Source organism: Myodes glareolus, chromosome 26 (genome assembly GCF_982192425.1).
Source record: "Myodes glareolus chromosome 26, mMyoGla1.1, whole genome shotgun sequence".
NCBI lineage: Eukaryota > Metazoa > Chordata > Mammalia > Rodentia > Cricetidae > Myodes > Myodes glareolus.
Window position 1 is genome coordinate 33,000,815 of NC_142051.1, and position 23,374 is coordinate 33,024,188.

Below are 23,374 nucleotides of genomic sequence, written 5' to 3' on the forward strand. Positions count from 1 at the left end.
TGAGCCTGATCCCCAGAACCCAAAGAAAAAGCCAGGTGCAGAGACACATGTGTTTAATCTCAGTGCTGGAGAGGGAGAAACAAGAGACCCCTCATATCTTAGTGGCCATCAGTGTAGCCCACTCAGTGAGCTATATAGAGGTCAGTGAAAGATATTGTCTCACCAAAGAAGGTGGGGAGTGATTGGGGAATACACTCAATATCCACCCTAGGCCTCCATGTGCATATACATGCACCTGCACATACAAACACATACATATATATACACACATAAGGAATTTCATATTTTGGATGGTGAAAGTAACTCCCACTAGATTATAGCTTAATTTGAAAATTTTCCTAAGTACATTAATATTTTAATAAATGTCAGCCCAAGAAGCAGAAGCATAACCAAAACCCATCAATCTATTTTTAAATTGATATTGAAATGATATAGTTTTAGAAGGAAAGCAGCCTGGTAATCTCAAATGATAGAATATCCCAAGCAGAAGAATGAAGTTGTAGGCCAGAACCTCACTGATAAATTTGTTGGAGCTGATGCCAAAAGCAAGAGCTCCCATCAAAACTTGAAGGATCACCACTGCAAAAACCAAGAACAAGAAAGGATGGAAAGGAGGGTGCTCCTGAATGTTGTCATCTTAGTGTGGGAAAGGCTAATGTGTTCACAAGAACAACCCCCAGTCCCAAGGAATATGCAGTAAGAAAATTGAGGAATGGGTAGATGACTCAGTCAGCAACGTCCTTGCCACACAAGGAGGAGGACCTGAGTTCAATCCTTGGACATGATGTAAAACTACTACATATTAAAGCCTGAATTCATAATCTCTGGTTTCAGGGGGCAGAGATAGGTGAGCCCTTGGTTTTGTTGGCCAGTTGCCCTAACCGAATTGGTGAGCACAGATTCAAGGTGAGACTGTGCCTCAAAACACAAGGTGAACAGTACATACACACACACACACACACACACACACACACACACACACACACACACACAGAAGGGCATCCATGAAAACGCACAGGCCTGGAGTGTGCAACAGGGAACAAGAGACCCTGTCTTAAATAAGGTGAAGGGGGACAAATGACACCTGAGCCTGTCCTTTGTCCTCCACATGTTCTCCATGATACACGCATACACATACATATACACAAATAGGAATAAAGAGAGAGAGAGAGAGAGAGAGAGAGAGAGAGAATCTGGCAACACACCACTCCTGCCTGGTCAATAGAGTCTCTTTATTAATTCTTTACTGAGAGCGAATAACCAGCGTGACTAGGAGATTATCTACCCAATCACTCATTCTCTCCCCCACCCCTTCCTGTCCCATTTCATACTCTCCAGAAAGTCACAAGAAACAATTAAACTTCTGGTGTCAAGCAGTTTTTCTCCTGCTTCCAAAGTTCCATGAAAGGCAAATATAGAAAGACCTAGGACAGGAAGTCAACAAAGTTCTTAATTAAGTAGAGTCTGTAATAACAGCAGAAAACATTTGAAAATAAGATTTGATATGTATTTTGTTGCCAAGAAACTACCTGGAAGATATGAGCACCTCTTGCTATTTTCAAGCATACCTTAGAAAAGCCTAACCCACCTAGATAGTATTAAAAAAGATGGAGTGCTCTGGGATTTTCCTCTGTATGCTGTGATTAGCAGTGAACGATTAAAAAAAAAACTGCTTCTGGTCTATAGCAGAACAGAACTATGCAGAGAAAACTAAACTGAAAGCTGGGAGAAGAAGGGGTGGAGTCAAGAGAGAAGCCATGGAGTTACTGGAGACAGATGCTGAGAACTTTACCGGGTAAGCTAAACCACATGGTGATATACAGATTAATAGAAATGGGTTAAATTAATATAAGAGCCAGTCAATAAGAAGCCAGAGCTAATGGGCCAAACAGTAATTTAATTAATACAGTTTCTGTATGATTATCCTGGGTCTATGATAGCCAAGTGGCCAGCAACGACCAAGCAGTCTCCTTACTACAATGGAGAGGAAATTGATGTCCATTGAATTGCTCATTGGATTATGTTATTTTCCAGAAGATGATAAAATTATCAAAAAATAATGCAAGGTATGAGTTATATCTACCCTCAGCGACCCATTAACTCTTCTAATTTTTTTTTTGTCTGTATTGGGAGTTCATCTCCTGTAGGCACTTTCTTCCTGAAGACAGGAAATTTAGATTTCAAAAATCTCATGCACCTTTACAGGATTATTTCCATAATCTTACTCCAGTAACTTGGCATGATCATATTCTTACTAGCGATGAAATGCTACCAACTGCAAATTTTTTTAGCAACTCTGAAAATGTCATTTTGTTCCCTTTTTGAAGTCCCTTCAGAGAAATAAACATGACACCATCTGATGTTTAAAGTGCTTTCTTCCTTCCACTGCTGCTGGTGTTTACTGCACAGTCAAGTAATTATGCATTTACTTTTATATCTTACCAGTAGAAGACACATATAATGTTTATTAGTGTATATTAATTGTACAAAATAGTGGCTTTTTATCACCCATAAAGAAAAAGGAAGCTGAGACATTTGCAGGAGAATGAATGGAACTGGAGATTATTATGCTAAGTGAACTAAGCCAGACTCAAAAACGTAAATATTACATGCTTTCTCTTAGCATACTCTAGAGACAATCTAGACTCTAGGAAAGAAAAGACATGAAAGCAGATGCAGAATTATTCTGAAAGAGGAAGAAGAAGAAGAAGAAGAAGAAGAAGAAGAAGAAGAAGAAGAAGAAGAAGAAGAAGAAGAAGAAGAAGAAGAAGAAGAAGAAGCAGAGGGAGGCAGAAACAAGGGAGGGCAGGGAAGGGTGAGTATGATCAAGCTATGCTTACATGCATGTATGAGAGCAATGTTAGACTGAGAAAAAATCTTAGATTTCCTTTACATCTGTAACTCCATCACCAACACTGTTACCTATCATGTAAGAGGCTTTTATAGACTTTAAAATAAATAGGTGAGTTAATGCATGATCCCCCATCCTCTGGGTTTACATATACAGATGCACATTTACTATTTCTACTGGAATCTATAATTCACATAAGATGTTTTAATTTTCTTTCCCACAAACCTTCTGATTTGGTCTTCTTTTCTCTTATGAAATGACCACATGATTACACACCATTGCTGCTGCCAAAAACGGTTTGACTCTACTATGGGGAGCTGCTCCCAGGCCCATAATCAGTCTGTCACCAGTGAGCTGGCTGAGGGTTCTTCTGCTCTGCCTGCAAAGCAATCATGGGTAGACAAGAAGTCCTTTAACTGATGGTGTCTAACCACTCTCATTTGATAGCCGTGAGCAGTGGCAGTCAGCTGTCAGAAGCTGCCTCTCTAGAGGACGCTGGAAAAGTATCCCTCTCTAGTATCCCTCAGCAAGCCTCGGGTAGGGGGGACCTTTAGTCCTTGGACGTTGACTGTTGTTTCGGTTTTCAGCCTGGGATCTGAGACCATTGGTACCTTGAGAGCTCTCTGGAACTCTCCTGGTGAACAAGCTCTGTTCACCTCTGAACATGCTCCTCTCTTCCAGCTCCTTGGGGGCTTTTTATCAATTAGCCATGTTCTTGCTGCCTTTCTCCCTTCTCAGTAGCTATTCTTGACCTGCTTGGCTACTCCTTTGCTTGTCAGGCTGCTGTCAGTTTAACCCTTTCCGCAACTGACTGGCAGCTACTGGAATGACTCAAAGTACCTACTTCTGCTACAAATGAGTTTGGGTGTGAGGATCGCCACCCTTGAGAGCCAGAGCCTCCGGGGAACAACTGGGAAATGGGGACTAAGCATACCCAGGATCACTCAGGCATTTGCTAATGGGAGCTCAGCATGGGAGACAGTCCTGTTACACATGACCCACCACCAAATATCATCAACTGATTATGCTCTATGCTTGGAAGACAAAAACAAAGTTGGAAACTGTAAGGAGCCACCTGGAGAAATCGCCATTACGAGATGGCGCCGGGGATCCTACAGCTTGGAGGTAAACAAGTCCATATTTGGCATAGCCACGTGGGGTTGAGTGCCCTTGCCTGCACATGCGCAACTGAGCCTTGGTTCCCTAGCCTATCCCGAACCCCCGGGCACCAGCAGAATGGTATTCACCAATCAGGACAGTTTCTGAGTCCCTCCACTCTTTAAAAGCAGCTGCCTCTGGGCCTTTCTCTCTCTCTCGCTTTTTCCCTCTCTCGTCTCCCATTCCCCCTTCAACCGAGTGCTCCAATAAAGGTGTGATTTGGGAAGGATTCTAGATTTCGTGGTCGTTCCTGTTTGCTGACCAAGCAGCAGTGCCCCACAGGAAACCTGAGCTCCAGATGCAAGCTAGGCTGTTGAGAAGCCAAGCGAACGGAAGTGTAGATAGGCAGGAGCCACTGGCAGCCCTCTGAAGCTTCTAGGTCTTGTTTAGCTGTCTCCTCCTGAGCCACCACGTCTCTTACCTCTGCTGCTTCTTTGTGTGTGTGTGTGTGTGTGTGTGTGTGTGTGTGTGTGTGTGTGTGTGTGTGCTACCAGCTCGGCTGCACTTCTAAAAGCAAGCAAGCAAGATGGCTGGAGGGACAACAGAGAGAGCAAGCACAGGTGAGCAGCATGGGTCAGCCCAAGCATACCGCTCAGGTGATGTTTGGACCCATCACCGCCACTTGTTTGAGCTAATAAAAGCCTTGCCTCTTAGCACCTCTTACAGAGGTGGAAGTGCCCTCCTGGCTCAAGTTGCAAGATCACCCAGTGTTCATCCTGGCTTGTGATGGTGAGACAGACATCTTTTATAAACTGTTTCAAGCAGGCCTGGCTGCGTTGTGCTTTCGGGAGCCAGAGCAATCAGCTACAGTATCGGCGGAGCTGTCTCAAGGGACTCACAGTGTTGAGGATGGGTGGTGCTGGCATCGAGACGATCCAGCTGGCTGTGAGGGTGACAGTCCTTTGCTTCAGGCAATTCAGGCAGCAGCAGGGTTCAAAATCGGCTAACTTCAAGCCAAACTGTCCGGACCCCCAGCATCTTAACATATTTACAAGAAAAAATGAGCAACAGCGGTGTTGACAAATATATATTAGAAAAACGCTGGCAATAATCTCGAGAGGCTTTTTAAAAACAACAATGTTTAACGCCGTCCCAGTGCCCAGAGAGACATTCCTCCTGTGTGTATCACACCCAACATTGTGCCTGCCTGTGACCAGAGTGTAGCCATCTGTTCCCATCATCCCAATAGAGAACAGGATGAACCCAATCACCTCTTTCCAGGGTAGCTGGATTCTGCATCTGAGCATTGTCTTAAATGAAGAAGTCCTATAACGTCACCAGCACACCGCCTTCTGTGTTGACCAGGCTGATTTTCTTTTTTCCAGGCTGTGCTCCCTCCGTCTACTCCAACCTCCCTGGCTTCAGAGTTCCTCAGGCCGTTTGTTCCATCAAGCTACGTTATTCCCAAGTTGTTCCCTTTACATAAAAATTTCCCTGTGAATCGGCTTGTATAAAATTCCTTTCGATCAGTACCGTTTCAACTTGAATCCCATGTTAACATATTCCTGAGCTCCTAGCCTAAGGTATCCAGAGATTAGCCTTCATATCATCTGGCCCCCTGTTTATTACACTTTAAGACAATAGAGAATTTGTAGATATTTGATATTCACCTACTTGTTTTCTTCCTCTTCCTCTTTATGATTCAGTGCTAAATTTCCAAGGCTTTCAGTAGGTTCTTGGCGCATGAAATACTTTGAGCAAATGGACTTTGAGAATAACTTAAGTCCTTGAACATGGGAAGAAACCAATTGTATGAGTTTATAAATGAATTTGTGAACAAATGCATATTTAATTTTTAAAAATTTATATTATCTTGACTATACCAGTACTAAGATGAAATATTCATTTTACTAACCTTGATGTCTCTAATTTAAAATTTATACAGTTTATGTAATAACTGTAATGAATACTTTGATTAAAAACCTGTATTGTACATATAAGAAAATTAAAAAAAAACCCTAGGCACACTGCCTCCACCGTCACAGTTCATGAGTAAATAAAAAATGCTTGTTGCATTAACTTGTTCTATTCATCTTGTCTTTCTCTTTCTTCTACCAAATGTCTCTCGTCTTACAGAGCTCCTTTTGCCAAGTGTCTTCAAAAGTCAGTGCATCCATTAGGGAGTATTATAGCATAATTCAAACTTTTCAAATAATATGAGTAATCATATATTTATTAGGGAAAGAACATCTCAAGTCCATATAACTGTATTTGATAAGCCCATTGAACATGTAAGAAGTACATAATATATATTTTCTGCAAATTATACTAAGATATTTTGGAAGAAGAAAACTTCACAAGTCTGATGAGACTACTATTAGTCTAATATCAAATTCAAGAAAAGGTAACATTTTAAAAGGAAACAGATAATATCTCTCATGAACAAAGATATAAAAGTTCTGGGTTGGCTTCGCTTTTCCTTTCTTTCTTTCTTTCTTTCTTTTTCTTTTTTTTTTCTTTTTGTTAATTTGATACAAACTAGAGTTATCTGAAAGAAGGCTGCAAAAATTGAGAAAATGTCTTTAAAATACCAGCCTACAAGCAAGTCTTTGGGCATTTTCTTGATTGATAGTTGATGTGGGAGGGACAAGCCCAAAGCAGGTAGTGCTACCCATGGGCGATGGCCCCAGCATATGTAAGAAAACCAACTGAGTAGGCCAGGAGAATCAAGCCAATAAGTAGAGCTCCTCCATGATCTCTGCTTCAGGTCCTGCCTTGGGTTCCTACTTTGATTCCCCTCAATGATGACCTGTGAACTGTAAGAGGAAATGGACCCTTTCCTCCTCAGATTGCTTGTGGTCATGGTAGTTATCCCAGAAATAGAAACCTTAATTAAGACAAGCACTTAGTAAAATATAAAGAGATTGTATAACCAGAAAGTTAATTAATGAATAATGCACAACAGTCTAGGAGTTTATCTCAATTAGAAGTGGTAACCTAAAATCTGAGAAAACTTCATGTCAACAAAAATTTTAAATCTCATTAGACAGAGTAAAAGCATTAGACACAGATCCAAAACCAGTCTCTATTTTTAAGAATAAAGTTCTCAGCATTCTGGAAATAAAATCGGTTTTTGCAACGTGGTAAAGAAGGCCTGTTATGAACCACATCTGATATTATCTTGAAGGCTGGATTCATGACCTAAGACCAGGAATAAGGCCATAGCTCTTAATCCTTTTTAAGTAGTGTGACTCCTTCATGACAAAGCATTCATAAAGATGAGCCTATGGTGGCCATTCTTATTCAACTACCACAATAATATCAATGGGAAGTTAGGTAAAGAAGTTAATGCAACAAAAGAGAGACTAGAAAAAGAGCTCTATATTGGGTGGACTATAACTTTTATCATTAAGCTAAGGAGACTTAAAATCATGTAGGAGACCTGTTTCTGGGTGTGTCTGTGAGGATTCTGCTAGAGAGGAGTAACTGATGGGAGAAAACTTGCCCTAAACCCACACTTTATGGGCTGAGAATATGGATGGGATAAGAAGAAGCAGGAGAAAGGGAGTAAGTAGAGCACCTGCATGCACCTCTTTCTGCTTTCTGGTCCTACCAAAATGTGGTCATGCAGCCTCATCCTCCTGCCACAATACTCACATCTGTCTCTCCAACAGTGCTTTTTCTGGTATGATAGAGTATAGCCTCACACTGTGGACTAAAATAAACCCTTTCTCCATCATGCTGTTTTTTGTCAGAAATCTGAATATAGAGATGAGGAAATTGACCAACACAATTGGTGCATATCTATTATGTACATGTAATGCCTATATATGTATGAATACATACATATATATTAATGATTGATTTTTTTAAAAAGGACAGAGGGTACGATAATTTAGGTTATTAATATGTCTTCAACACTTAAAATTATTGAGTTTCCATAGGACATAAAATGAATTAGATGCGTACTTTATACTATTCATGAAAATTCATTCTAAACAAAGCAGAGCTTATATGCAGAGCTGAATACTGTAGAACACCTACAATAACATGCAGGACAAAGGTTCTGTGACTTGACATGAAAAAGAAGGCATAGATCTACATGCTCTCATGGTATATTCTTTTGAGTGAGGAACAGCACTTTTTTAATAGGACAATCAAATATTATCCAGAAATAAATCATTGGAAATATTTGTGCCTAGTGTTAATCTCTCTGCTGTGCAGTTTTCTAATTGTTTTTCAATCCATTGTCACCACTGGGTTAGAAGCAGTTTCAGGTATACTAAATGAGAGAAAGAAGTTGTTTATTGGGAAGAATAAACTCAAGTGACTTCCAGTGGATACTGCTAAAGTCGTCTTGTTCAGCTTGGGTCTTTGATTCCTCAGAAGTTCCCTTTACCTTCTCACCTCATCGATGAACCCACTTAAGCTCACCACTTCTCTCAATGAGAATGACAAGAATGGGGAAACTTCATTCTGTGGTGATTCCTGAGAAAACCAGAGATATTTCATTCTCCAAATCCACAGGAAGTGTCCTTAAGTGGCACCAACATCATCAAGAAACTTTCTATCCAGTGATAGAAATTAAGGTTACAGAGCTGCTATCAGGACACGATAAAAACTTAAAATAAATAGAGACCAGCTGGGAAGTGTTTAATTATGGGAAAGCAGGTGACTGAAATTATAGAAATAAGCAACAAGGTCTCAGTGGCAGCCAAGAACTGAGGCTAAGACTGACTTTTAGAAAGGTGTGGGATAGTTACACAGCATCTAGTAGCGCATAGACAAGATGGGTACCCCACATGAGTTATTACTCCCTCTATAAAACAGTGCAAGGCTGAATGATAAAGAAGTTGAGGACAGCCATTCTAACTGAAACCATAAACCCTTCCCAGTTTCCAGATCTGTGTTACAGTTTGGATACCACAGAGCTTGGCTAAAGGGGACGTGAGAGCCTCAGGAAGGATGCTGGAATATTCCACTGTAAGTGTTCAATCAGTCCTTCCTCAATGCAAACACAAGCATTGTTGAAAATTACTGCACAATGGGGAGAGGCTAATACTCAGACATTAGAAAATATAATGAACACCAGATCTAAGTTGATGACAATGCGCTTACCAGAAAAATCACTGTTGGAATGAGGAAATATGGAGCCAGCTAATAGTTTCTCATCTACATTCAGCTTACAGTGGGCCCCTTGAGCTCTGTACTTATCCACTGAGCTAAAAGAATACTCAGAAACAACGATATTTACTCAGTCACAGTACTGTTTTATTAGTTCCTCTGTCTACGGTTTTTGGTTTTTAGGGGCTCTCAGAATAGTTAAGGAAAACTAAAAATTCTCACCACCCCCACAACCTGGAAAAAATAAGAAGTACAAACAAAATTGTGTCTTGGAAAGAGACAGAATTGGTGCCATTCTTAACAAATAACACTGGGGTATGGATTCTTGCCATGCCTTCTTTTAATTCAAAAGTCTTGTCCCTCCCATAAATATGGTGCTAGAGTTGTTATAAAATCTTTCCTGAAATTTTTTGAAAGAAGTCAATAGTCTCAGGACATATTGCATAGTGACTTATTTAGTGAATAAATTTATTTCTCATACCATTGGGGGAGCCAGGACCAGAATCATGACCTGTTGAAAAGGGAGTGGTGGGTCCTGGCACCCAGTTAGCTTTACCCAAAATAATTACACGGAAACTGCATTCATGTAAACACTGCCTGGACCATTAGTTCTAGCCTCTTATTGGCTAACTCTCACATATTGATTCAAGTCATTTCTAATGATCTGTATCACCACTTGACTGTGGCTTACCGGCATGAGTCTAACCAGCATCTGTCTCGGAGAGGAGAGCCATGGCTTCTGCCTCACTGCCTTCTTCCTCCCAGAATTCTGTTCTGTCTACTCCACCCACCTAAGGGCTGGCCTATCAAAAGGCCAAGGCAGCTTCTTTATTTAACCAATGAAAGTAACACATAAACAGAAGACCTTCCTACACCAATGACTAGAAGTAGCTTGTCTTCTCAGTATAGACAACATTGTGTAGAGCAAGTCTGTACAGTCTCACCACAACAGAGTTGGAAGGGACTGGAAACCATGTGAGTTACCTTCCACATCTTCAAGATAATTTGCCATCTCCATGCCTTCATCTTGATCACACTATGTGAGAAAGAAACAGCACTGGGCGGCAGTGTTTGTTCCACATGCTGAAGTAGATGCAAGCATTCACATTGAGTGAAGACCTTTAAGGTCATGCTGGCTTGCAGGATGCTCCTATATCTCTAGCAAAGAGAACATATATCAAAATAAATCAAAAGTCTACTAATCCATGCTGCTGGTAGGCTTGAATTGAGTACACAGTAGTAACAGACTTTGTAATACGTTCAGCTATGGAAAAACATAAAGATATCTGTGTTATGCTAGGGTATTCCCTGCCTTATATTTGGACTGAAAACTGACACTACTGTTTGCTGTCTTCTAATAATTACTGGTTGGTCAATCACTTTTCCCCATGGCAATACTGATGGGAGCTATGGGAAAGAGGGGTGCTGTAATTTAGAAAAGATGCTCATCCTACGTTTCCCTCACACATCAGCTTTGAGGAAGAATAGAGGAAGTTCTATTCTTTCATGTTAGAACACAATCAACTTCTATTCCCCAAGAAGTCTGCAATACTAAATACATAGACACACCAAAGGGTAAAAAAAATATCAAACCAATGTTTAACACATCCCCACACCGAAAGTTAAATTTATTTACTATGTAAAAATTTTTTCTGTGCAAATATTCAAGTGAGGTTCCATCAGCGTTTCTTCCACATCTGTGCCTTTCCAGGTTTGGCATGGCAAAAGTAGTGTCTCAGCTTTTGTTTGCCACCCTGTCAATTTGATCTCTGCTATTTAAACACCCACTTCTTAAACTCAGATTTCCGTAAGTTCTGTCAATTTCTGAAGAAGCACAAGGAGCTCAATTCATATAGGCTTATACACATACATATATGTGCATATAAATTTTCAGTTTTTATTCTAGAAGTGCTATACTCCTATTCTGAGTATCATGTTGGGAAGAAATAAGCACCAAAATAATAAACAACAGCAGCAAAACAACAAAGGCTAATTGAGTGTAGACTACGAGCTCGAATACTGGCATGATTTCAATTTTCAGTTCTTTGTTTATGATTCATATAATATTTTACTTTAGGTAAATTAATTAGCTGAATGTGTCAAGCTAGTTAAACTCCCACCAAATATTTTCCCAAGAGAACTAAGTTGAAACCGGGTGCTGATAAAACCTTCAAGTGAACAGAATCTGTCTTTAACAAGTCACACATTATTAATTGGAACCGGGTAGAGAGGCATATTTTTGGATGCTTGCCGAGAATCATTATGGAACTTCTTCTTTTTGTTGCTGTTAATTGTAACAAGATGAGTTATTCAAGGAAAACTCCTCCAGCCTCCTCTGCCTGAAACTATCAACCAACTGACCTGCCCACTTTGAGGTAGAAGTGAAAAATCAAAAGGGATCAGGGGTCATTCTTAGGTTGCAGTTAGCCCCTGAGATCTTTGCTTAATATCTTCATTTTAAACACACATAATACTTGATATCTAGAAAGATAATATGGACCCCCGGCCAATAGAGCTAGTCAGAGGAAAAGCAGAATTATGAAATAATTATTCCCAGTGTGGTTAAAACTGGCCAAAACATATTGTCTAGTCAGTATGCTTTATTAATTTTCCTTGTACCTTATATTTTATAGAAAATTTTAATATAACAGAATTGATACAAATTTTAAAATGAAAATAGTTGCGTCATTGCTAGGAATCACTCATTGCTCGTGTAAGGGATGTGCGAGGCGCCTTCTGATTCATACTTCCTTCCTCCCTCTACTCAGGGGCTCATCTTTGATTCACTGATTGAAATAATTGACTCCCCTACATAGCACATAGTCATCTTAACTTCCAACACCTTAATTAGAGTCTCCGCTTTAAGATTTGTAATCTTGGGTTGTCCAACGTAAACACAGGTAAAATTGTCAACTGATGGACATCAATTCTCATCCCCGCATTATCTAGATCCATAGAGCTTTCCTAAGACTTGATTATATATGAGTTTGATGTTCTGGTCTCCTCATTGATCTTCCAGTTGTCCTTTTGTTTTCATTGACTTTTGTTGCTTTGACAAGAAACCCAAGAGAGCAGCATAAGGAAGGAGCCTATATTTTGGCTCACAGTTTTGGAGGCTCTGCTCTATGGTCTTTCTTGGCTTGTGGTGCTGGAAAAATCATGAAGGAGGGGTATGCTGGGTCAGAATTCGATATCAATTAGCAAACACGGGAGAGAATGAAAGGCAGAGGGATAGCAGGAGGTGCTCCCATTGACCTAATCTTCTAAGGGTCCATTCATTCACAAATGAAGCAATGGATTAATGAATAAATCCTAGTGATCATTCACCTGTCTTGGGAGCTCATTATTGACAATCAAGCCCTTGACAAATTCATCTTTGGGGATGTTTGCAGATTCAAATCACCTTTCCATTAGCCTTCTCCTTTCTCAGATGAGTGATATTCCCTTGGCCTGTGTGTGCTGGAGTCTACAAGACTCTGATTGACTTCTTGAGTATTCATTCGTTGGAGGGTGAAGCCGCTTGTTTATTTCTGCCGCCCAGCCCTGAAATAACCACACAGAAACTATATTAATTAAATCACTGCTTGGCCCATTGCTAACTCTTACATCTTAATTTAACCCATTTCTATTATCATCACATGACTGTGGCTTACAGGCTAAAATTCTGTCTGGATCCAGCAGGTCTACATAGCTTCTCTCTGACTCCGCCCTTCTTTCCTCCCAGCATTCAGTCCTGTCCTCCCTGCCTAGCTCTGCTCTGCCTCATGCTGTTCTGCTATAGGTTCAAAGCAGTTCTTTATTTATTAATTGTATTCACAACATATGGAAGGAAATCCCACATCACTCATCCTCTCTTCTCTCACTCACCAATGCAGGGGGGTTTCATTTAATATTAGTTGGTGATAACCAATTTGTGCAAGAAACTACTTGTTACCAAGCTATCATTGACAATTGCTTTTCAACTTACTAAAGTCAACACAGAGCATAAGGGTGATGTAGAAGAGGCAGCTAATACTGACTTCACTAATTTCCACTCGTCTCCTGAAAACATGGCTAAATGCAGACCCATTTTACTTACAACAAAGTCCTTTCCTCCTATTGTAAAACATAAAAATTAACAGAAGCAAACCAACCGTTGTGGTACAATTCAATTTGGTATTTGTCAAGGACTTTAGCTCACTTATGGCTTGGTTTTCTTATTTCAAACTGTGGTGCATAAGACAAAATATGCCATCACGTAAAATGTCTGGAGGTATACCCATAGTTAGCACTATTACTTAGGTTGTTCCAGAAAGAAGTCTGTCATTCTTCTTTGGGGACTCTTTAGCAGACCCTTACGAGATAGGCAACCTCTGACTTTCTCTTCTCCTTAGTTATCTTTCTCAATTGGTCTGATGAGTTGAAAAGATCTATTTCACTGATAGCTACATGTTTGTTCAGTATCACCATGTGGTAAACTAATGCATGGAGTGGAATGCACGGGCAATGAGGTCTGGACTAATCTAACACAAAAGACGTTTGAGTGGAAAGAAACATAAATAGCACCTACAATCTGCATAGATGAAATTTTAAGTGATCCTTTGAAAATGCTTCCGAAATTTTATCTGTTCTCCACATCAGAAGATCTTGAGAGATAAAAGGACACACTAACTATTTACAAGAACAGTTCACCAAATCTCAAGAGCCTTGATGATTCTGTTAACACAGGCTTTGAAGTTGCTTACTATAAAGCACACATGTTGTCTATAGCTATAGCTATGGCAGGCAAATATTCTAGTAAAATTTATTTTGTTAATGCCAGGAGGGAAGCCTAGCAATGGATTAAAATGGCAAGAAATTTTCAGCGCTTGGCGTGGCGGCACACACTTAAAATTCTAGTACTCAGGAGACTCAAGCAGAGGATTGCTATGACCTGAGACATCTTGATTTATATAGCAAATTCTCTACCAGCCTGGGCTATATAGTTAGACCGTGTCTCAAATTAAAACAATATGCTATAATATATATGATTTTACAGTATCAAAATATCAATATAATTCAAGTAATCTGCCTTTGGACAATGATGTCTCTTGAGAAAGCATGTTATTCGAACCATGAGATATTTACATATCACATCGACTTGTCTAATTAATTACACTATGATTTCCAAATGTTTATTTTTTTATAGTACAAAAAGTCATGGATGAGAAAAATAACAACAAAACATTACTGCAGAAAAAATACACAGCTATGTTTGACAAGTTTTTGCATTGTGATAAGAAGCTAACAAATATGAAAGGGAATTTTTGTATCTGCAGTGCTCATGGTGTAAGAAAACAAACATAAAATGTTGGTGGAAAGTAAATAGAGTCTTTAGGGATGAAACTCAACATTTTCAAAGTGTCAACACTATTCTAGTGTCTGACGTGATGGATAGGTTAAATTAGATGCAATCATCATTTTGCAATGCTCATATATAGCAACACATCATATTCTTCACCATAATTACACACATACTTTTTTTCCTTTATTGAAATAGATTTTTTTAACATACAATAGATTCTGGGAGTATAAGTTTCTCTCCTCTTACTCGTCCCAGTTCCTCCCCATCTTGCTGCCCATCCAAATCCACCCCCTTTCTTCTCTCATTAGAAAGAAAACAGGCATCTAAGGAATAATAATAAGATAAAATAAAAAACAAACAAATTTGGCATAGCATTAAGAGATCATCCCAGGCTGCAGAAACCTAGGGATGCATTTGCCCTCATCAAAGCAGGGCTTACATCCAGTGTTTGAAACTCATATCTGTTGTGAGCCCAAGGTCTTCTATTTTGAACTAACATTTTCCAATGAGCCTGTTGACAACATTAAATCTCAATGTCAAGATCTTGTCTCCCCTTCACCACTCAAATCATCTCTTAATCACTTCCCAGTTCCACTTTGCATTCTCAGTATTTGTCATACATCTACTAGAATAATCTTTTGGAAACATGAACTATAAGCAAACAGCGTTGCTAACTCTAGTCTCCTACTCCCATTCATTCCTGTCCAAAGGCTTGATCATAGCACTGGACACCAAGAAACCCAAGAAACCCTTTCTCAACACCACCAATACCGGGCATCTCATATCTGTAAAGCACACGCAATGTTCTCTTTCTATCAGCACTTGAAAAAAAAAAAAGTCTCATAGCTCCTTTGGCTGAGAAGATCTTTTCCCCCCTTATTGCATGATGGTCAGTCCACCAGGTCATTTTCACAATTTCCTTGACAGAGAATTTTTCCCCCACTTGGTAAAGATCTAAAGAAAAAAGAGCTCCCTCCCTTTTGCTGCACCCCAGTCCTTCCAGGCAGCCGGAGACCTCAGATGGGCTGATGGACAAGCCACAGCCATGGCCTGTCAGTTCTGGAGACTGAGAAGTGAAGAGTCTTTAGAGTCAGTGTCAGCTACTGGCTGCATCCTCACAGATGTTGTTTTCTCTCTGTCCTCATACGGCAGAGGATGTGGCACAGATTCCTCAAGCGTCTAACGTCAGGTCACCAGTCTGTTCAGAATGGTTTTGCCCCCATGACCTAACCACTCCCTACATACTTTCTTCACCCGGATGACAATGTTTCAGTACATAAATTTTGGAGGATTCACAATTTCAAACCCTGCCATCCTCTACAAGCTGTTTGGAAATGTTTACACAGAATCATGCAGCATTGTATATTTACATCTTAACTATCTACCTGTATCTAATATAAAATTTTCATGGGGAAGTGATTTTTTCAGTCCTTTTGTTCATCTCAATATACCTAGCACTAGAATAATGTAAAGCCTATGATTAAAATTGAAAAAAATATTAAGTTTGTTAGTTCAACAAAAAATTCCAAGTCTGGTTATTTTTGGGTTATCATATAGTCCTTTCTAAATGGATCCCTGGGGGCATACTCGGGCTGATGTGTGATGATGGAGCACCATAGAACTCTGACTTTTCCTTTGCTTCTGTTTGCTCTTATCATTTCCAGGTGGCAAACCCTGGAAATCCTATTGTTGACTGGAAGAGGCAGTGATTTTTCTGACTTTGTATGTTTTAACCTCTGTAGGCCTTAATGTATCAATAAGCTTAATGTATCAATAAGCAAGGCAAACAAGCATTCAAAAAAGATGGTGTAATACAGAAGAGTTAGGTAACAAATAATAAGATCTGCAGAAATGGTTAGAAGAATTTCCCAGTATATTCCCACTTACTCTAGTCAGTTTCCTATTAGTCTTAGAGCTGATTCTATATAACCCTATGCTTTCTGTGTTTTCTCTCTGTGGTGGGTACTGTCTCATGACAGTGTTAAATCCTGGATAAAGACACAACTCTATTCATTTTAGTACATTAACTTTGACTTGTAAACACACACTTTTATTCCATATTTGAAACTACATGTGCTTTCCCTTCTCACGGATCTTTAGAAGAATTTTAAAACAACTATTTCTATGATTTTTCTGTAGTATATGCCCACATTACTAAGTAGTTTTGCCTTCGGCTCATCCAAATTTCTCTTTAGCATTCACATGACGGTTGATTCAGGAGTAGAGATAAATATTCCTATGGAGCAAAATAAATGTCTAAAATTTGTATGTAGATAAATAAGGCTTAAGGTATTTTGTATTTTTAAAAGTTAATTTCAGAAAGCAAACGAGAGAGACGAGGCATAATAAAAATGTATGACTATTACAATGTTAGACAATAATAGCTGAAAGAAAACACATACCAGGAAAAGGAAGTAAGAAATAAAGACAGGATATAGTTTTTTGTAAAATAGTCCACGAAAACATCACATGGAAGGTGCATTCTTGTTGGGCACAAAGATGAAATGAGGGGTCCAGACAAGGGGTGAGAAAACTGGAGGAATTACACCTACAAAGTGGAGACAGCAGGTGCAACATGGCCCTAAAGGGATGAGCCTGGTACATCTGGAAGTAGAATAAATGTTAGTTGGAAAAATCACACTAAAGATCAGAGGGATGAGAAGGGAGAAATGACATGCAAGGAATGGTGAGTACCAGGTAGCTCATGGTGAGGAGCTTGGCTTTAATTCTAAGGGAGATAAGATACCATCTGAAAGTTCGAAGTGAAGGATGGTGTGACCTACACATGTTATAAGGATGGCTTTCCATGTTATGTTCAAGTGTTCACACCAAAAGGAAAAGACAGAAACATAGATAGTGCGCAGGAGGCTTTGGTGAGGTGACGGTGATGTTGAAGACTGTACTGTCATGGAAGAGGGGACACAATTTGAAAGGATAGTCAGAAAAATACACTGCAAGGTCACATGAGAGAAATGGATCAAAGGTTACACAAAGGTTACACAGCCACTCCATAAATCATGCTCTATTCATTTTCTATCGGGAAATCCTAAAAGGACAGGCCAGATTGGACCACAGTAAGATTATTAGTTCAGTTGGCACCATGTTAAATTTAAAATACGTCTTGACATTTAGGTGAAGATATTTGCAAGCTGTTAGACATATGCATCTGAGGCTCAAAGTAAAGGTCTGAGATTGAGAGACAAATGGTGAGGATACAAATGACATTAAAACGTATGAGTGCATAGAGCAGGGGAGATGCACCAGGAGATACAGAGCTTACAGTGCAATCATGAGGACCACTGTGTCATCCTCATTGCCCATGAAAAAGCAGAGGATGGCACTGTAATCCCAGTGCTGAAGACGCCCAAGCAGCAGGATCCCTGGGGGTTGCTGGCCTCTTACTCAAGAGTCATTGAGATCCAGGTTCATTGAGAGATTCTCTCTCAACAAAACAAGATGGAGCGGTTGGGGGATAAATAAATCTAGCGACAGCCCATGTCCACCACATGCATGTATACACACATGAATATACACATGCCATGTGAGTCCTCCCACATATAATAAATACCACATACACACACACCGTAGGAAATTTCATCTTACTGGTGAGAGTAGATGAAACCATCAAAGCAGTGGAAAGGTTAAGAAGAGAGGAACATAGGCTTCACTGATATAAGAACCACCTTTAGGATACAGGAACATTAATACCAACTTGAGGAGTATCTTTAAACTATAAAAATAGAGCAAATACCTTTCCCAACAGAGAATAATTCCTACATCAAAGTAATGCAAAAGTAACTACAAACCATTTTCTCATGACCCTTGGCAACATCTAAGAATGGGACAAGAGCTGCAATCTTGGTTTTAGCAAAGAGAGTGAGGGCTTTGGTTTCGGTGTCAAATTTACATGTGAACTTGGGGCCAGCCCTTTATTCCGGTCCTCCTTCTCCTATATACATACCACTTCAAATTTCTACCTTAAAGTATCCTAGGCAGCCAATATACACAATGCAGTAAGTTTTCCACTTAACTCCTCAGAGGCCAGGCTGTGTATCCTTCCTGTGTGCTTCCATACTTCAGGACGGCAGAAGCCATTGTCCCCATCCTAACACCCAATGACCATGGCATTGCTGTGTGTGCCTCCGGCAAAGTGTCATGGTGGCTATCTAATGATAGCATGAAGCATATGGCATAGTTGAATATATCTTTGCTATATTACCTACAGCTCCAAAAGTCATCTCTATGGTTTTAGTCTCAACAACAAGGAAGCTGATGAGTCCATCCAGCTTAGTCCTCCGAGCTCTCACAAGGTCTTGAAAAATAATGTCCCTCTAAAAGTTACTGAGAAAAGCTAATAAAGCAAATGGCTTTCAGACTAATTCTACTGGTTGGCCAAACTCAAAGGCATCTTAGTTGGCTTAAGCAGCTACTTGTCCTAACTGAAGGATCTCATATCGTCCAAGCTTCAGGGCCTGTCTTTTCTTTCAAAACATAACGGATCTCTTCATCTGCTATATATAAAGAGTGAAGAGCAAAAGCTAAACAAATACTAAAGTTAGTTTTAGAAAAATCAGTTGGTAAATAAATAAACACTACAGTAATCAGTATTTATAAAAACAAAGCTTAAAATATGTATTTTAGGTTATTAAATTCCAAACCAATGAGGTTCATGATGTTTTAAATGCTTCATGTTCATGCTGTGAAATGCTTTTGTCTTATAATTTTATTTTTTTTCCACTCAGTTTTCAGACAGCTGAAAATCGTGAGCTTACAGAACAAGATGTACTTTCAATTCTTATTTTATGGCCTCATATGATGGCATGTACTATTATGAAAACAATTTGAAATTGTGCTTTATTATATTATATTGTGCAATTTATATTCAGGAGATGCTATCATCACTGAGGAACAGACAAATTTAATAAAAAAAATCCACAATGTTCCTGTTGCCCTAATAGTTATTAAAAGAAAACTCTCCCCAGGAGACAGTTTATTTCTCTTCAACTCTCCTACCTACTCTGGTGGAGCCTTTGGAGAACACAGAAAAAGCAGCCACACTGTACATCATAAAGACAAACCAAATAGTAAGGTGGATGAGGAGTCCTTCGAATTCCAGATCAAGTCCTTCGTTTTCTAGATGAAACCAAAGAGATTAGGTGAGGATAACAGATTCAGCCAGTTCAGGTCTATGTTGTATGTAGAATCATGTTCCGGCGACATCCAAACTAGGCATGCTTTGCGTATTTGTTGTCACGGATGGCAGCAGCCTTCTAGTGGACACAAGCAAAGCCTAATCTACATGCGTCACTCCTAAATCAGCTATGAAAACTGCAACTTTTTTTTAAAGTAGAAGCCACCGTGTTGAATGAGCAAGTAACTTAATTACCATCTCTCGGGTCTCCGTGGTTTGCACGCCTGTGTCACCGTCAGTACCTTAATGGAACACGAGTCCCAGGAAAGCAAGAGCAATGCCCATTGGGGGCACTGCTGAATTCACTGTGCTTGCAATATGTCAAACTCATAGACTTCCTCCAATAAACATTTGTTAAGTAAACAAATAGAAGCTGGGGGAAGGCAAAATTTCATTAGCACATATTGGCTGGTCTCTAGGATAAACAATCAAAAAGTACACACAGACACCTCACGGAACAAAGTACACTGGAGGATCATTAGAAGGTAACATGGGATTTTTGCAGCTCGGAGGGGAGGAGGCATTTCAAAATAAAAGTGTTTAGTAATTATGAGAGTTCAGTGACGTTAAAAAGCAATGGAAATGTAGACAGTAAAATTTCTCCAAGCTGTGCTAGCTGGTCCTGGACATCAGAGAGCAGGGACCCAGAGAGTGGATGCAGAGAAGTCTGAAGTCCACGAGGAGAATGAAATCTGTACTCAGTGTTGGGAAAACCGGAGAGACTGACTAACAAGGTGTAGCCGGAGAACAGTGACAAAGCAAAGAACACAAACTTCCGTTCAGAGTCATCTAATAAATCCTGCGGACAAATACTCAGTAAGAGACTATGGACCATGAGAGATGTGTTGTGATTCATAGTCACAGCTTTCGTAAAGAGAAAAATGCAGGCCGCAACTATACCAAATGGATTAGACGTGTGCGTGCCGGGAGAGAGAGCTTTTGAGTTGATACACTCTAATTGGATCTTGTCTCGACTTCACCTAAGGATATTTGAGAGGTTAGCTTCGCTTCTTTGAGCCCAGGGCTGTGTTAATGTTCCCGGTTAAATGAGAGTTTTGTGGAAACTTGACCAAAACGGACGTGAAAGCACTGGGTGCGCTGGGCAGAATGTCACCAAATAGTCCCTTTCCTCCATTTCCTTCGTCCCTCCCTCCTTCTTTTCTCCTTCTATCTACCCTCCTTTTACCCCTCACTCCTCACCTCCTTCTTTCTTCCTCTTTTCTCTCTCACTAGATGGTTATGAGATGAGCTATTGCTGCCACTCCATCATCAGCCTAATGCAACTCTCCAGTGTGTCCAGAAAAGACAGTTGAAGAATCTAATCTTACTGGCAAGATTCTTAAAAAGACTGTCATAGCTTCCAGCATTATCACAGAATTGTTTCATATATATATATATATATATATATATATATATATATATATGAGAGTTAAAAGCAGACATAGTTCTATTTTGCAAAACTGAGAGCTAGAACTCTCTCTCCCAAAGCACAAAATTTGATGTTTACTTAGATGCCATTGGAACTTTCATTTAAGATCAGAACTTTCACAGTTTGCCTCTGGAAATGTCCACCTACCCTTGATCTTTTGTCTACAACCCTTTCTTTGATAAAGTCTTTTCCAATTGTCCAGACATCACTAACTGCTATCCTTTTGAGCATCTGTAGAACTTCCTTCTACCAGTCATTAGAGTATTATAAAAGTCTGCATTTGACAGAGTATCAAAAAGAAAAAGGATATACACACATATGTAAATGTATAGTGTAGTATATACACACACATGCTAGGAGCAGCTGTACATTTTTTAGAATATTTCAGTTAGTTGGTTGGGTATATGGAAATTAAACAGCAAACACACAGTTGCTAGTGTTTATTAAATGTGAATTGGCTCTTTGCAAGCAGCCCCAGATACCTACAAACTGGAAAACTGAGAAAGTCTAGGCTAGATATCAAGGTGAAAGTGGTGGACAGCCTTCCTGGATTAGTCAGGAAACCTGAGAAAGAACTGATATCTTTCTGGAATTCACAGTACCAGGGCCCAGAATCTCTGGTGTCCGATACAAAGGACACCCCTGATAAAGAAAAGCAAGTGAATTTCTTCTTCTGCCTTGTATTACCAGACAATCCGTGGAATAGACACTCACCCATACTGGGGACAGACAGTCTTTACATGGTTCACCAATGCACATGCAAATCCCTTAGAAGAAGATCCTCATAGATGCACACATTTCAAACCTAACTGTCCTTCTGGGGCTAGTGAGATAGCTTAGTTGGCACAGAGCTTGCTTTGCTGTACAGGGATAAGGATGTCAGTTCAGAATCACGGTGCCTATGTTAAAAAGTCTAGGCATAATCATGTACGCCCATCATCTTGGCACTGGGAAGGATAGAGGAGTGTCATGGTCAGCTACTCTTGTCAAAATGGGTGAACGCTGGGTTCAGGGAGAAACCCTGTATCAACAAATAGAGGTGGAGAACAGTAGAGGAAGATGTACATTTGTCTCTAGATTACACACACACACACACACACACACACACAAACACACGCACATGCACACACACATACCACAAAATTCATATACCATTTATTTGTTTACAAATTTCAGGTCAGCACTGATGTCCTGTTCTACATAAAAATGGTTAATAAAGAGATTACTTCTAGCAAACTTTTTCATGGAGACAAAAATAAATCTAGAAAAAGGAGAAAGCAAAGATGATAGCAAACCTGAAGTTTTAAATTCAAATTACAAACTTTAAATTTTTAAAGCTGGCTACTCAAGAACAAATTGCAAGTGCTTCAGATTAGTGAAAATAAAAAACAAAAATGTAAAATTTTGAGGGATATACTAGTTTCTAATATAGCTAGCAATCAGTAATGATCCAAGTATTTAAGAGACAGTAATATTCATTTTATTATTATTATTACATAAGAATAATAACATACAATTATAATTATAATTAATAACAATAATTAGTTGCTGTTAATAATTAATGTTACCAATTGATAATTAATAATGTTACATTATAATAATTTAATATTAATGAGCCATAATTAATTATTATAATTTTTAAAACTTTGTTATAAATAATTTATATTACTATTGATGTTTTATTTGTGTTGCCAATGGTAGTTATATAGTGATATGTGAGCATGTTAAGATATATATCTTAAATATTGATATATATCAGTAATATTAGTAATCCTTCTTTTATTTAGGGAAACTGAGGTAATCCAGTGTATGTCCTTGTATGTCTTGAATATGATGCCAATCAAATACGCCTACAGCTCTGAGGCCAACTCCTGTAGCCACAGACCTATCCAGCTGCTGACAGTGAGCCTTCCATGCCTCACTCACACCTTTCCCTCCAAAAATCAGAGAAATGTAGCCACCAGCAGATTCTAACTCTTCCCCATTCAAGCACCGACGCTGTTTGGTGGTTGCTGTCTTTTACCTGTAGGTATCAAGACCACACGGTTGGACGGATGTAATATTTTATTCAGGATTCTTAAATAACCATTTTCTGAGTTCCATCTGCTGGGGTTAGGGAGAACTAACAATGCCTTTGTCCCACCCCTACAGCCTGAAAACAGCCTGCTCATGGTGTCAAAGCTGCCCAGATCACTTCTGGGAGGCCTCGAACCTGACCCTCTTAGTCCTTCATTGCACTTTGGGTAGACAGTTGACATGGTTTCTTTATTTGGTTGTATCATTGGTACAGGAAACAACCACACTACCATCTATTCACCCTGTCATTCATGCATTAATTCACTCATTCAGTCTTCTGTG